Here is a 15,515-nt window from a genome sequence, read left to right as displayed (position 1 = left end):
ACAGAATCACCTGGAGGGCTTGTCACAACCCAGACGGCTAGACCACCCCGCCCCCGGCACCCATCCCCAGAGTTTCTGATCCACAGATCGGGAGAACTGCCCAGTCATTTGTATTTGGGACAAGTTTCCAGGTGCTGCCAATGCTGCTGGTCCAAGCACTACACTCTGCAAACCCCTGCTTATGAAAAGATTTTTGTCTGGGTTGTTGAGATAGATAAAGTAGTTCTTCATCAAGAGATGCTGAACATAGGTGTACCGAAAAAAATTTAATATTTCTGCAAAGTCATTTACATGTGGAAAGGGGAAGGTTGGTTCTTCCAGAAATAGCGCTGCATTAAACAGTGTTGCATGATAAGTAGCGTTCCTTATAGAATGCCAGTTATCTCAACTCCATTTTACAAAGTCAAGCTTTGCTATACCATCTGCCTAAGTCAGGCCAGCCTGTTCTCCATAAAAGTTCAGGAAGAGTTACAGTTTTTATCAAGATTGCACCATGTTGATTCTTCGTGGGGGAGCCGCTCTCTTAGAGGACAAATTATTTTTTTTTTCCAGGTTTCTTTTCTCAAATACCAAGAGGAAAACGGATTGTACAATCCCTAAGGACTCCTCCCACGGTGTCCCCCTCATTGCTAGGAATGCCCTTCCTCAAATCCCTTGGCTGACTGTGCTGGTGTCCGTCTCCACACCTCTGGTGATAATTCACTTACGAACTTTCCATTCTGTCATGGGGTGAGGTGCTAGCACTCAGCTGGCTCTCCCTCCCTCGCTCCGGCCCTTCCCCTCCTAACAGATGTGACCCCTAGCAGCTCTACGAAGGTGTCTCACCTGACCCCATAGCATGCAAGAACTGCTTCCCCTTCCTCCCACAAGTCTGCCCTGGAGCCAGTAATGCTCTTCTTCTTTCCAAGTCCTTCATTTTGACACAGTTATCACCCATTCAAATGCCATTTTTCCACTTACTGCCTAAAGTCTCCTGTGGATCAATTGAAATATACACGCATGTTGTTAGCTTTCACCTCAAGAACTTTCCATCAGGGCCCCTGATGGGCTCCCATCCAGACTAACTGCCTCCTCTATGCCTGGCTGGGGGACCCCATCCTGAGACCCCGCCGCTCTCTCCTTTGTAACACATCCCCTCTTCTGGGTCCCACGTCTTCCCCTTTCTCGCTTTTCTCTCTTTGGATGATGCATGTTCCCCACGGCATTCCTAAGAAAAGATGTAGGTGGAAAATATGAGGCCTTGTATGGGTTGAAAATGTCCTTACTTACCCTCATGTTTGAAACCAATAGTTTAGGAGGGTAAAGAAATTCCAAGCTGGGAAAAAGATCCTCTCTGAGAGTTTCGAGGGCTTCCCCCCATCATCTGGCAGCAGCCCGGTGTCCGGGGCCTCTGGGCTGAAATTCATAATAATGAGCTGTCTACCGGAGATCCGCTTGTGGCTTCAGAGCACACTGACTTCTTTCAAGTCTGAAATTCGAATTCTTGGGCTAGGATATTTTCTTGAATTACTGCTAATTTCCTCCTCTTTGTTTTCTGTTCCTTCGCTCAAATACTCACACGAATGTTGGACCTCCTCAATCTCCTTAATTTTCCCCTGTATCTTCTGTTGCTTCATTTTTCTTTTTAAAATCTATGACATAGGATCTGTCATCAGCTTCTGCCTCCAGCTCTTCTCCGGAGCCTTACAATGTAATTTCACAAAGCTCTTTTTAAATTCTCCTAAGACTCCCTTTCCACCCCATCCTGTTCTTGTTACCTGGATGCAAAGTCTTCTATTACATCCCTGAGGTGATTCACGATCTTCTTTTGAAAATTTCTCTTCTTGTCTCCTTCATAAGAGAAGTTGTTTTTCTCTCTTTGTTGGCTTTGGTCTCTACTTTTTGTGTTAGGTACTGACCTCAGAAGCGTGGTGACACTTTGTGGTTTCTCCTAAGAGTGGGGACCTGAGGGAATGGCTGGCGTCTCTGAGCACAGGTGAGGCTGCCGATCCCGGGACCTGTCTGGAGGTCTGCTGGGTCATTCTAAGATGAAACCCCAGCATGAGTGTCTTTACATCTTTTCTCTCAGCTTGGTCATCATAAGGATTCCGCTATATTCCAAATGGGCAGGAGCAACATGCCTACTGTCACTGACTTTTTCAGAATAGAACACCTCAAACACACACCATCCCTTTCTTGCCTGAGATGAGGCACATGTGGGCTTCAAGAAAGATCTCCCTCTTAAATCCAAAGCAACAGAGGTATCCAGCTCCAGCTTCAGATTTCTAGTTATGAGAGTCAATAAATTCTCTGCCTTCCTTCCTTCCTTACCCCACTACTGCCTAACATACCACTTTTTCATCTTGATTTCATTTTATGAGACATGATAAATGTTACACTCTGACTGTGCAGAGACAATTATCCAAACTCAGGTGAAAACACGAAGCTTTTTTATTGTGGTCAGGAGGCTGCCTCCAAAGGCTTGCAACTCACAAGGGCTCACTTTAGTGAACTGCATTATATTGGCGATAAAAGAAATGTCACATTTCTTTTAAAGCTACCAGTTACCCAGACTTTTCAAAGAGACCTGCCTTAAAGTAGTTCGAGAAAGGTGCAATGTAACTAATTAACATACTCATAATTTCACGCTTGCTACTCCGAAACGGGAGGAGGTTTCCACAGTTGTTCATTGCTTCACATGACTCAGAAAAGAGAACCTTTTCCAGATAGAAAATAAAATGTGAACGTCTAAACTCAAAGCTTATGGAATTCCAGACATGCTCTAGCTGCCCATGGATATCCAGAGTGTCTAGATCGCAAAGAAAATGGCCCCATTTCATACTCCGGGAATCTCAAAATGAGCACAGGACACCTACCCTGAGCTCAGACCTTTCAAAATATTTCAAACAAAGTATTTCAAATAAAGCGGGAAAATATCAGAGGATTTTGAAGGATGCGCAACGCAATTTTTGTCCCAGATCTGATCTCTGAAAATCACTGCTTCCAACCTTTGAAAGAAGCAACATGCAAGTAACAGCCCAGGATCATGAGAGTATCTACAAGAACCACAGGTGTAAATGGCTTTGAATAAGAAAAGCCATGTGAAGTGCCAGGTGCTATTATGGAGGACACCTTCCTTCTATATTTATACCCACCCTGTCACCCAGATCACCCTGCTAATAACACCTGACTGCGCCCATCCCCTCCTCTTAACAGCCAACACTCAGCCTTTCGAAGAAGAGACAGGTCCTGCCTGATTCCATCATCAAATGAGATGAACTGATTCTTGGGGGCAGCAGCTTCATGGAATTCTGCTACCAGCCATATGCTCAGAGCTTGATTTACCTTGACTAGGACAGCAATTTACTCGCCATTTTTCAACCAGGCTTCATTGGTTTTCACTCTAAATAGATTGAAATCTGACACAAATTGCTGCCCCAGCCTAAGAAATGCTAATTTTTTTTACAATCAGATTCATACCTCCGTCCCAGGAAATAAGATACATGGCGGATGATGGGTACTCCAGGAGTAAACACCAGGGTTGGCGGCAGCCTTCGGTCCCCACAAGAACATGCCGTGTCTTCTAATTCACGGTTTTAACTCTCACCTCTTAACCTCCCAATCAAACAGCATGTATTACTCGAGAGTGGAAGGTGAACAACGAAATCAGCACTTCCCAACAGGCAGGTGCAACATGAGAAAAACTGCAGCCTCCCTAGCTACCAACAGGCAAAGCACACAAGCTGTGCACCATCTCAGAAGTTCACGTACGCACTATTTACCTACAAATTACTTGGGTACCGTTAACTACTTACTTGCTCTAAAGAAGGATGGGGCTTGAAATACCCAACAGAATCTACTATGCAATTGGTCTTTGTGTCAAAGTGGGGATAAATGGTTTCTTGCACCAGAAATTTGCTTCCAAGCCATAAAGGTAAAAAAAAAAAAAAAAAATACCATCCTTACATGAGCATAGAACTGATATTAGATACTTGACACAGAAGAGCCTAGAGGGGCCTTACCGTAATAAAGCATGAGTTTTAAATTTAGCACAGACTTTGTCCCGCTCAGTACGGACATCTTAAACAAAGCCAGGTGTTTCCCTGTCACCTACAAAGACTGGAATGAATGAGAACATCCATCCAAGTCTCTAACAAAGCTAAAGCATCCCCATACCTTACAGGAGCTTCGTCTATCACATGATACACCTCTGTGTGTAAGTCAGTGAACTACTACAGTACATATGGTCGATCACGAGAACTCAAAAAGCAAAGGATTCTTACAAGGGATCCTCTGTAAGCTAGACGTGCATAGATAATGTCTAATAATCAGTGCCTAACTTTCTGAGGGGGTTTTATGTATCGATCACTTCAAGCAGCACAGATGCACAGCGAGGATGCTTGAGAGACACCACACACTTCAAAATGTCTAAAGCGGCATCTCCTGGAAGCCAGCCTGGAGAGCTTTGCAAACTCCGTGGGGATTCATAAACCAACTAAAGAGCATTTCAGGTGTTTACTTAAAGCCATACAAATAACCATAAAATTGGGCATAAATCAAATTTTATAAATCATATCATTTAAATGCATGAAGGAAGTTTACTTCAGCAGAGTCCAACTGCATATCGTTATGCAAAGTCAGTAACAACACCCTGATTTACCCTGGTTAGTACAGAACATGGGGAGTGTGATGAATCCTGCAGGAGTAGCAGATCTGGGCTTTACACTGCAATGTAACTATCACCGACCAGAATGTACTCTTGGCCTTCTAACCACTACACTGTTCTCTGCAAAACACAGGAACTACACTGTTCTCCTCTGCAAAACACAGAGACTACTCCTAAAAAGCCTAGCCTCCCTAGGCACACATTTCAGGGAATCTCAGTTTTCACCGACCTTCCTTGTTAAAACTAAAAAGCTTATACGGAAGGAAAGAGTAATACAGCATCCCCTCCAATGGAATAAGAGACTTAGAAAAGGAAATTGTATCATCCATAGTCTGAGCTGGATCCCCAAAACCTTTCATAACAACAGGTGGGCCAGGACCTAAATGCCCAGCAGGGTACTCCAAGGCTTAATCTGATAAACTACATTAAGGCACTGACATTCGTAGCTGGAGAGGGATGAAAGGTGTCCTGCATTTTGCAGCTAGCGAGGAAGCATAAAGCCTATTTATGTTAAAGTTTTAAAGACAATGAATGACAAGGGCCAAGAGGAGGCTCCCAGGGCCCTCTGCTACTCCATGTGGAGCCATCCTGCCTCCTCCACGTGGAGAACCATGACTGCTGCGTCGGATTCCAGAGCTAGCTAATTTTCCCTGCTAGATAACACACTAGGCTATGTCACCTCTCCTTACCTGACTTCAGTGGAGCACATTTGGCAGGGGTTACATGCACCAGGACATTGAGGCCTTGGAGGATCTCAGAAACTGTCAGCTTCAATACCAAACATTACCCGCAGCATTCTGTTTGATTAGGACACTGATGTTAATGCTTCTTGCAAAATTATGGGCCTGGCTATGGCCTCCTCCCAGGGTCCCACTCAGCTAGGAAAGCCCAGTCCTTGGAAATGCCTGAATAAAACACTGACTCCTAAAGAATCTCACCTGCCACCAGATAACCACCTGAAAAAAATCACTCCCACCCCAACCCCACCCCCCAAAACACCCCAAAACACAAAAAAAAAATCCAAAAAGTTGGGAAGTAAGCGTCTCAAACACACTTCTTTTACACACTCGGACTTTAAAAGCCTCCGCGTAACTAGGCCACATGGGAAGTGAAGGCTGAGATCTGCAAGTAATACAAACAAAGACAAAACATGTAGGATGAAGACATGTTCAGCGGCCAGAATCAGGCTGTCCCGTCAGTGTCCATCATGGCAAACCATGCTGAGCAAAAATGAGCAAAAAAAAAAGGATCCAACCTCCAGCCTTCAACACACAGCCAGGGCTGGAGTAGTGACTTCACATGTGCTGTTCATCCGTTTACAAATACAACATCATAACTACGAAAGAGTAAGTATGATTAAAGAGGAAGAAGTCTAGCTCACTGAGTCAGTATCAACAAGGATATTAATGCCTAAGCCAAGAAGGCTTCCCGGAAGAGTACATGTTTGCCCTCTGGACTTCCTGTCACGTTAATAGCTTCTGTCCTGCTCACACTGTGCAGGTCAACAACCTCCGAACATTCTTCATCTTCCTCCCCAGGAACCTCCATTCTAAGGCTCCTCTCTCCCACTTCTCCCCCCTTCAAAAGGCAAAGCCAGTGTCTTCCGAGTGGGAATAAATGCAAACATGATAACGATCCCACTGAAATGCTGGCAGGTTGCTTTGCCTCCCATCCCCCTTGACTTTCTCTGTCTGTAGCTCCACGCATTGTGTGGAACAGAATTTCTGCAAGCTCTCCATAGTGCTGGAGAAGCAATGCATCTCTTTCAACAGGAGTATCAACTGGAAGCCCTTTTGGAACAGTCTCTTAGGGATCCCTGATCTTTTTCATTAAAGATGTCTGACCTACGCCATGCACCACTCAGCATCATTTCTTTTTTAAGTTATTTATTCATGAGAGACACAGAGAGAGGCAGAGACACAGGCAGAGGGAGAAGGAGGGGAGCCCGATGCAGGACTCAATCCCAAGACCCCGGGTCACCCCCTGAGCCGAAGGCAGACGCTCAACCCCTGAGCCCCCCCAGGTGTCCAGGGCATCATTTCTATCAAATGATAGATCCATCCCCTCTTCTCTTGCATGCCCAGTGAGTATTTGTCCCAAGCACATAGATAAGATGACTACAATTGTATACTCAAGATGACTACTACCAAATAGTGTTTTGTTTTTTAAATCACCCAGAAGGAAACACCTTTTCCAACATAGAGGTAGGAAGTAAAACAGCTAAAGAGCAAAAGCATCCTTTGCAACAGTGAAGTATGTCCCTTACGAAAGATTCAGGAGAGATGTTTTTTCCTCTAACGAAAGAGTGTATTTGTCACAAATCTGTAAACCTGGCTTTTACCTTTATAAAACTTGGTTTGTAAAATATATTTGTGCCTAGCAAGAATTCTGTCTTCCTTTCGCTGTAGGAAAAATCAAAAACTAGAAGCAAAGGGAGGATTAAAGGAAAGAAGACTTAGCCAAGGTCACACGTAACACACACACACACACACACACACACACACACACCCTCAGAGCCAGACCAGGGGTTCTGAATCCCCAGGACTGGTTCACACTAACCTAGACTATAGGTTATCTACCTTTAATGCACTTAATAAAATAACACCAAGACTCAAATTCCATAAAAATCCTGCTACTTTGATTTGGCCAAACTTGACATTTTTCCCCTGAGCTTTAAGGGAAGTGAAATTAATCTGTGCTTGTATAGTGTAAAGAAGCTTTGATGGGCAGCTTCGAGCCTGAGGTCACCCCCAGCACATGTGGGATGCACCAGCCCCTGACAAGACCAGACTGGGCACAAGAAAGACAGTGCTCAACCCGGGCCTCACACACATGGAGCCACTCTCAAGTTCTAACTTTGGTTTTCTACAGGAGAGGAAAATAATGTGATAAAGACCAAAATCTCAAATTCAATCTGGAAGACGATGCTCATCGGTGGCCAACACGACTTAGGGGGGAACATTCTAGCTCTCCTCCCCAACTGTCGCAGGGTTCTCCAGAGTTCCACTCTCCACTTCTCACACGACTTGAGAATTTTTCAATTTACTCTCACATACCTTAGTGTGGGAAGATTTTTCAGAGAAGAGAGAAGAAAGGAATCTGATGTGTATGAAAACCAATTATCTTTTAATTAAGCTGAAATTTCAGAAATGTGACACTTTTCAAAACTGTAAAGGCCAGGATGCCTGGGTGGATCAGTGGTTGAGTATCTGCCTTTGGCTCAGCTCAGGTCATGATCACGGGGTCCTGGGATCGAGTCACGCATCAGGCCCCCCTCAGGGAGCCTGCTTCTCCCTCTGCCTATGTCTCTGCCTCTCTCTCTCTCTGTCTCTCTGTCTCTCATGAATAAATAAATAAAATCTTTAAAAAATACATATAATGGCCAATTCACAGGACAGGAAGCAACATTCTACCCCAACCCAGGATACTGACTATTTTCAATTCTACATTTAAAAACAGAGGTTTTGCTTCATCTAAAGGCTTTGCTCTCCTCTGACCATCGGAACTAATTGCAAACAGAAAATGCTCTAGTCTTCCTGCATTTCAAATCAAGTACAAAAAAAAAAAAAAACTATTTATATGATGCTGTAATAACCTTTCTCCAAAGACTCAATCTCCTTATCAATAAGGATAATAGCACTCACCTGTGAAGATTAGATAAGCTAACACATTTAAAGTGTTAGGCTCAGTGTCTCACATGGAGTAAATAATCAGTATACAACATACAATAAGTACAGTTTCAAGACAATGTAAGACTAGGATTCAAATCCTCTCTTTCTTACTCTAACTTGCTGGCAAGTTACTCAGGCTCACCTGTAAACTGGGGTGATATTCCCATAAAACAGATGATATATAAATACAAAGCCATAAGCAAAAATACAATTTTTAACATTATCTGCAGTAAACCGCTAACTCCAAATCTTACTAATTCCACAATCCTTTCATCGTTAATCCCTGGACCTACAGATCCAAATGTCCAGTTTTTAAATGAGCACCTGTTTAAATTATATTTAAAATGAGACTTGGTGGGAACTTGCACTTGGAATTTCAGACTCTTGTATTATACCTTAATGGATGCAGTTCATACCTCAGTTTTAACTGAAATGGGAAAAAAAAATACTAAATTTAGGAGAAAGTAGATAGAGTACATCTTAATAATTTTTTAGAAGATGATTTTTTTCGGGGTGCCTGGCTGACTCAGTCGGTAGAGCGACCCTTAGTCTTGGGATCATGAGTCTGATCCCCAGGTTGGGTGTAGAGATTACTTTAAAACATTAAAAATAGTAATAATAAAAGATTATTTTGTCTCAGCCAATAAAATTTCAGGGTGAAAAAAAAAACACAGTATAAAAATCTGATCCATATTCCCCTGTCCCACCAGCTCCAAAGAGGTCTTCTATTAGCCTTACTCTACAGATCTCACCGTATGTTCTCACAAGCGCTGTATCTACCGCAAATGATGTGTCATTTCTGTTTTTAAGAAAATCAGAAAGAAAAAACAGGAAAGCACAATGGATTCTTTGTTAAATCAGTGTCAAAGACATCTATCTCATCACAAGAATGGAAAGTCAAGTGACAAAAAAAGTAAAACTTTTTGGGTTCTTTTTGTTTATTTGTTTTTTAAGATTTTACTTATTTATTCATGAGAGACCCAGAGAGAGAGGCAGAGATATAGGCAGAGGGAGAAGCAGGCTCCCTGCGGGGAGCCCAATATAGGACTCAATCCCGGGATCCCGGGATCATGACCTGAGCCAAAGGCAGATGCTCAACCACTGAGCCTCCCAGGTGCTCCCAAAATAAAACTTTTTGATTAGTGAATGTCATCTTCTGAGAACACAGGGGACCCTAACTATCAATACATGGTGAAACATAATCATTTTTAAAATTCACTAAGGGCTAACCCCTGGGGAGTGTGAAGATGGCATCTTTTCATCACAGCACCACTGAAATGACCGTGTAAAACCCATCCTTCAGAATTTTGTTCAGTAACTTTATAGGAATCGTGTAACATCCCTTATGGTACTGTAAGCTCTAAATTAAATACCTTCCCTTATTTACAAGATACAGTCCTATCTCATTTGCACGGACTTCAACACAGCCAGCACTTGTCTTAGCCAACAAAATCATTTTTCTTATGAGTTGTCCAGGCCATTTCTAGTCTTACAAAGAGAGGAAGTACAGCGGACTCCTGAATACAGGTTTGACCTCTAAGTCCGCCAACACACAGGATTTTTTTTTTCTAAATACACTACTGTCAATATATTTTCTCTTCTTAGGGTTTTCTTAATAACAATTTTCTTTTATCTAGTTCATTATAAAAATACAACACATAAACAAATATAAAATATGTATTAATCAACTGTTCACGTTATCAGTAAGGCTTCTGGTCAACAGTAGACTATTAGTAGTTGAACTTTTGGGGAGCCAAGTGACACAGGGATTTTGGACTGGGGGTGGGGGACTAGTTGCCCCTAACCCCTGTGTTGTTCAAGAGTCAAGTGCACTGCCTAGTGGCCCAACTTAAAGAAAGGAATGGAAAATGCAGCATCAGATCTAGTTCTTTCATTCACTAGGCTCTCAGGGGGCCACAGTCACACACCCACACTGTAAATACTAGCAAATGAGGTCCAAGCACTCATGCTGTCTGTAATGGTGGGGTACAGAGGACTGTGTGGGATGGTGCCTTCTGGTCCTAGGAATTACTTCAATCAGGTTCTTCTTTATGACTTGTATTCAAAACCACAATGACCTAGTCTAGCTTATGCTGTTATCAATGTTATATGAAGGCTGGGGCCCCTGGGTGCCTCTGTCAGTTGTGCATCCAAGTTTCAGTTTTGGTTCAGGTCATGATCTCAGGGTCCTGGGATCAAGTCCCACTGAGTGAGGAGTCTAGTTGAGATTCTCTCTCCCGTTCCCTCTGCCCCTCCCACTCATGCTCTCTCTCTCTCTCTCTCTCTCTCTCTCTAAAATAAAGAAATAGGGCAGCCCAGGTAGCTCAGCCATTTAGCGCAGCCTTCAGCCCAGAGCCTGATCCTGGAGACCAAGGATTGAGTCCCACATCGGGCTACCTGTGCCTCTGCCTCTCTCATTCTCTCTCTCTCTCTCTCTCTCTCTCTCTCTCTCATGTGTCTCTCAATAAAATCTTTTAAAAACTAAAATAAAGAAATAAATCTTTTAAAAAGAAAGTTAAAAGATTACATTCGTAGGCTACATTTGTGTGTACCTCCATCTCTTCATCTCACCTTGCCCAGGGCATGAATGAGACATGCCCTCATGTGGACCTTCTTTCCTCAGCAAAGACAGCACTTGACCCCCGCACAGTGAGCTACAACCCACCAACTGCTTTCACAAACCTCTCCTTGAGCTATGGTCACCAAGGCCAATAGTGCTTTCACTATACTTTGCAGGCACCGGTCTGAAAGAGGCATCACTTGAGCATGCCTACAAAGATGTGTTGAATTACTGATTTCTTTCCTCCAAACAAAAGCATGAGATATCTAAGACTCAAGTTTGATGCACTCATTTTGCAGATAAGGAAGCTGAGGCTCAGGGAAATGCCCTAAGTGGTCCAAGGTCACACAGCTAGATAGAAATATCTCTGAAGTAGAACCCAGAGGCCTTCTGGTTCTGTCCTCTCCTCTGCCAAGAATCTTCCTTACCAAATCAGGTGGTTAGATCCCAGGTCACCATAATTGCACAGGTTGGTTTGTTACAACTAGTGTAATTTCCCTATTTTTTTCCCACATTTTGTTTCCATAAGGACAAAAATTAGTACTGAGACAATGCAGACATAAGAACAATTAGGGGGGAAAGAAAACACTAAATATGCCTTGAATTACATATCCTAATTTCATTTTGGTACAAGAACCTTTTACAAACTCTTCTTTATGACCATATACTGTTGGATGGACTCTAAAAGTTCCCAATAGTGAAACACTAAAAGAGAAATGTCCAAACCTAGAACACTAGAACTAGAGGTGATTCAAAATGCTAGAGTGGACCATTTTTGTACAAATTAAGAAGAAAAAGGACGACAAGGAGGAAGAGAACTCTTTTGCTTTGATATACCAACAAAAACTTTTAGGTCTAAGCATAGGCCCTGCAGAGCGCCCTATACCAATTAAACAGAACCTTCTTACCGCTCAGAGCAATGTTTCCATCACTCAGCACCTCTCAGAGGTGTCAAGTCCTTTGTGGGCACTAGCATGTGCCACCTCAGCTAGAGTTGAGATGTGATAAACATTCAATACTCCCAGGACAGCAAAGGAAGTTTTATGATTAAAAAAAAAAAAAGGTATGAATAGAGAGGCCAATCCTGAGATCACCAAGGCTCTTCTCTTTCTTCAGGAACTTATTCTGGTTGGTTGCTTTGTTTTTAAGCAAGAATCATGAACCTAGGTATTCATATCTAGCAAGGTTTTTAAAAAAAAAATCGTCCACGATTTCTGCAAGAAAACATGAATCAATGACTCCCATCATTAGTGAAATTGAGGTCCCAGCGGGATGGCCTGTTTGAGGTTCAAGGCGCTGGAATCCTAATGGGAAATGAGAGATGGGAAACACTTCTCAGCCCTGCAAGTCTCAGCTGGCACTTCTTCAACAACAGTTACAGCAAACAGGGTGGCTGGGTGCACTCTTCTCTAGGGTGGGGGCTGCTGGATCAATCACCCTGCCACCGGGCAGTGGTTTACACCGTCAGGGGAATGGGTCCTCTGCAGAGCAAAAGCTTGGGTCAGGGGGTGGAGGGTTCCTTGTGTGTGCACGGGTGTGCCCCTCACCCCCTCCAGGCAGGCAGCTTGGTCCCAGCACCGAGCTAAGATAAGGATCTGAGGCAATATTTATTTATGGAAGGGAGGAAGCAGCGTGTGTGCCAATTTAATGCTTACTAGGGAGAAAGTAGCAGATCTCCTATCTGCAAGGGAGAGCCTGGGCAACAATTCCTTCTGGACACCAAGGCCTCTCCCCTCCCCCTCTGCACCCGCTCCACCTCCCTCCCCACCCCCAACCTGGCCTCCCCGGAACGCGGTGCCAAAATGTAAGCCTGCTGTCGCGTTTTCTCCGACCTGGTGAAACCTGGATCCACGGGCTTGGTGTAGACACGCCAATCGGTCCCCCAGGTCGCTCGGCCTCGGTGTGGGGGGTGGAGGGGTGAGGGAAAACTGGAGGGCAGCGGCGATGGATCCGGATTCGGGGAAGGGTCTGCCCTGGTCGAACGCGGATTCCCACCAGTGGGCTGGGATCCGGCGGGGCGGGGCGGGGCGGGCGCTCTCCGCGGCCGGGGCTCTCGCTGCGCGCGCGGGGCTGGGAGCCCCAAACCCTGGAGCGCGCGCGGGGTCCGGGGGCGCCAGCGAGGGGGCGCGGGGGGTGGTGAGGAGTCCGCCCCGAGCATCCGCACGGCCAGCGCCTGGCGCCCTGCAATTCCCGGAATGCCACCCAACTCTGGAAACCCGAAGATGCCGAAAATTCCGAAAGCGAAACTGCAAGCGGGTCTCCAGAAGTTTGGGGACGGTCTTCTCCAGGGCTTGCCGGCGCGGCGTCCGCGCTCCCGGGCCGCGACCCGGCCGAGCCGAGCGCCCCCCCCCGCCCCCTCCCCCCGGCAGTGGCGACCGCGGCGCTGCGCACGGCCACGGTCCGCGTCCCCCGGGCACCTCCCTCGCCGCCTTTACGCGGAAAGGGCCCCAGCCCGGGCCCCGGTTCCGGGGCGGTGGTCGGCCGGGCTCCCGCCGCGTCTCGGTCCCTCCCTCCTCCCGCTCCTTCCGACAAACTCGGGCCCCGCGAGGCTCCTGAGGAATGTTCTTTGTAATCGGTTGTATATTCGCTTCCACCGCACAGCTCGGTGCAAAACCGCGGGTTTCGGGGCGTTGGGAGTGAATTGTGCGCTTGTCAGCGGCGACGTCAGGAGGACGAGGGGAGGGGTTCCCGGCTGAAACTGCAGTTTACGAGCACAGAGCCATTTTAGGCTGGTTTCCACTGGGGCGAAGCCCACGGGAGAGCGGGCCCCCCGGGAGGACGCGCCGGCCGCGCGCGCGCAGCGAGGGTCGGGGACGCGCCGCGCGCCCAGCCTGGGGGGCCCCCCGCGTCCCGGCCGGAGGGTCGCGCATCCCTCGGCCCCGCCGCCCAGGTGGGAGGGGGCATCGGCCGCGGGGTCTCGGATCCCAGGGTCGCGTCCCCTGCGCCCCCACCCGAGGGGCCCTGCGGCGGGCAGGCCTCTCCGACAGCGCGGCGCGCGTCTAAGGGCGGACGACGAGCCGACCCTCTGGCTCGCCCCTCCGAGCCCCCCTGTGAACGCCCAGAGACCCCGTTACTGCGCTAACTACACTGTCTTTTTCGCCCGAGGACTTAACCACGTCTCGGCGCACCTGGCCAAGGCACCGTCACGTCCGCGGGCCCAGAGAAGGTGCCCAGGACCTGCCCTCTCCAGGGCCGGGGGACCGCGCACGGGCGCCGCACAGCCCCTGTCCCCTGGGTCCCTCCCGCGCGACCTCCGCTCGGCGGCTGCGTCCTGGCCACTGGCGACCCCTGTTGGAGATCCCCGTTCCTAGCTTAGAGAGAGCTCGGGTTTTGCTTGCTTCCCCTCGGACTCCCCTTACAGGCTCCGACTTTGCCCCCAAACTGCAGCCGCAGACCCTCCCGACCTCAGATGCCGGGCACCACTCGAACCCCAATGCCACCGCGCGCCCCCGCGTGCCCGCCTCGGCCAGAGGACGCCCCGCTCAGACCCAGCCTTCTCCAGCTGGACCTGCGCAAGGGACACTTTCTTCCGAGAACACTCCTCCCATCCCCCACCTTCCCCAGAGCTCAACTCCAAAAGCAACTCCTCGCTTCGACCCTGGCACACTTTGCAGCGGAGGTCGGCGCGCCCACACCTTTCTGCGCGGCCGCTTGCATCGTCCCCACGGCCCCCCCATCCCCAACGCCGCACACACAAAACCCCGTCTGCAGCCCGACTGCACCCAAAACCGTGGACAGTTAGTCCTTTTAAGAAGGACCTCCTCACTCCGCCTACCCCGGGCTTCACCCGCACGGAATCCAGCCCGCAGAGCAGAGCGAGCTCCTCTCAAAGAAAGCCGGAATAAATCATTGCCTCTGCCCCTCATGTATTTTACACTACGTGTCAGCAGTTTGTCACGTCAAATCATGGCAGGGTCTGGTTCCAAGACGCACACACACACACACACAGACGTTCGGGGCGTACCTCTTGGGCACCCCCCACCGCACCCTCAACCGCGCACACCGCCTTGCACGCTGATCCAAAAAGGCACATGCAGCCAGCAGTGGGGTTTGCATGCCCTGGTGTGGACCCGCGGCACCCCCTTGCCCCCCTAGCAATGCACTGGACACGCTGACTCCAAACACGGAAAAAACTAGGGCAGCTCATTCTGTCTCTTTTTTCCCACTTAATTCGCTAAAACAGCTCCTGGAGCAGCCAAAGAGAGTCGAAAGGAAGGCATGGCAACTCCGGCGGGGTTTTTTCCCACCTCAAAACCTTTATTTTCAGTTTTTAGAAGCCACCTTAGCCCGCCATATTGAAACTGGTTTCTAAATACTCCTTCCCCGCAGTTGCAAGCGCTTCCAAGAAAACCCAAGTACGGATCGGGCTCTGGACGTGCGTCCGGCCACCGCGAAGCCACCACTTCCCTCCCCCCCCCCAGGGATCCCCCCCCCACCGCCCCCGCGGTCCCGGGTTGGCCTCTCCCGCCGCCCCGGGCCAAAATCAATAAATATATCTAACCAGTTCCTACAGTTGTTTTCTTTCTTTCTTTTCTTTTTCTTTTCTTCTTTTTTTTTTTTTTTGGCGGATTTTTACCCACATACACATTTAAAAAAATAAACTCCCAAGCTAGATCAGATGAGCAATTTTGAAAGGAGG

General features: G+C 47.5%; 1 protein-coding gene across 1 annotated transcript in view; it reads right to left on the bottom strand.

Moving 5' to 3' along the window:
- Positions 1-12,837, bottom strand: part of SFMBT2 (Scm like with four mbt domains 2) — a 212,536-nt gene extending 199,699 nt beyond the window's left edge. Inside the window, 1 exon segment of the mRNA XM_041767770.1 lies at positions 12,709-12,837. The gene's annotated coding sequence lies outside the window, so the exon portion shown is untranslated.
- Between the last annotated feature and the right edge of the window lie 2,678 nt (positions 12,838-15,515).

This window comes from Vulpes lagopus, chromosome 8 (genome assembly GCF_018345385.1).
Source record: "Vulpes lagopus strain Blue_001 chromosome 8, ASM1834538v1, whole genome shotgun sequence".
NCBI classification, from domain to species: domain Eukaryota; kingdom Metazoa; phylum Chordata; class Mammalia; order Carnivora; family Canidae; genus Vulpes; species Vulpes lagopus.
The sequence above is the reverse complement of the archived record's forward strand: the minus strand, read 5'-3'. Positions and strand labels throughout refer to the sequence as shown.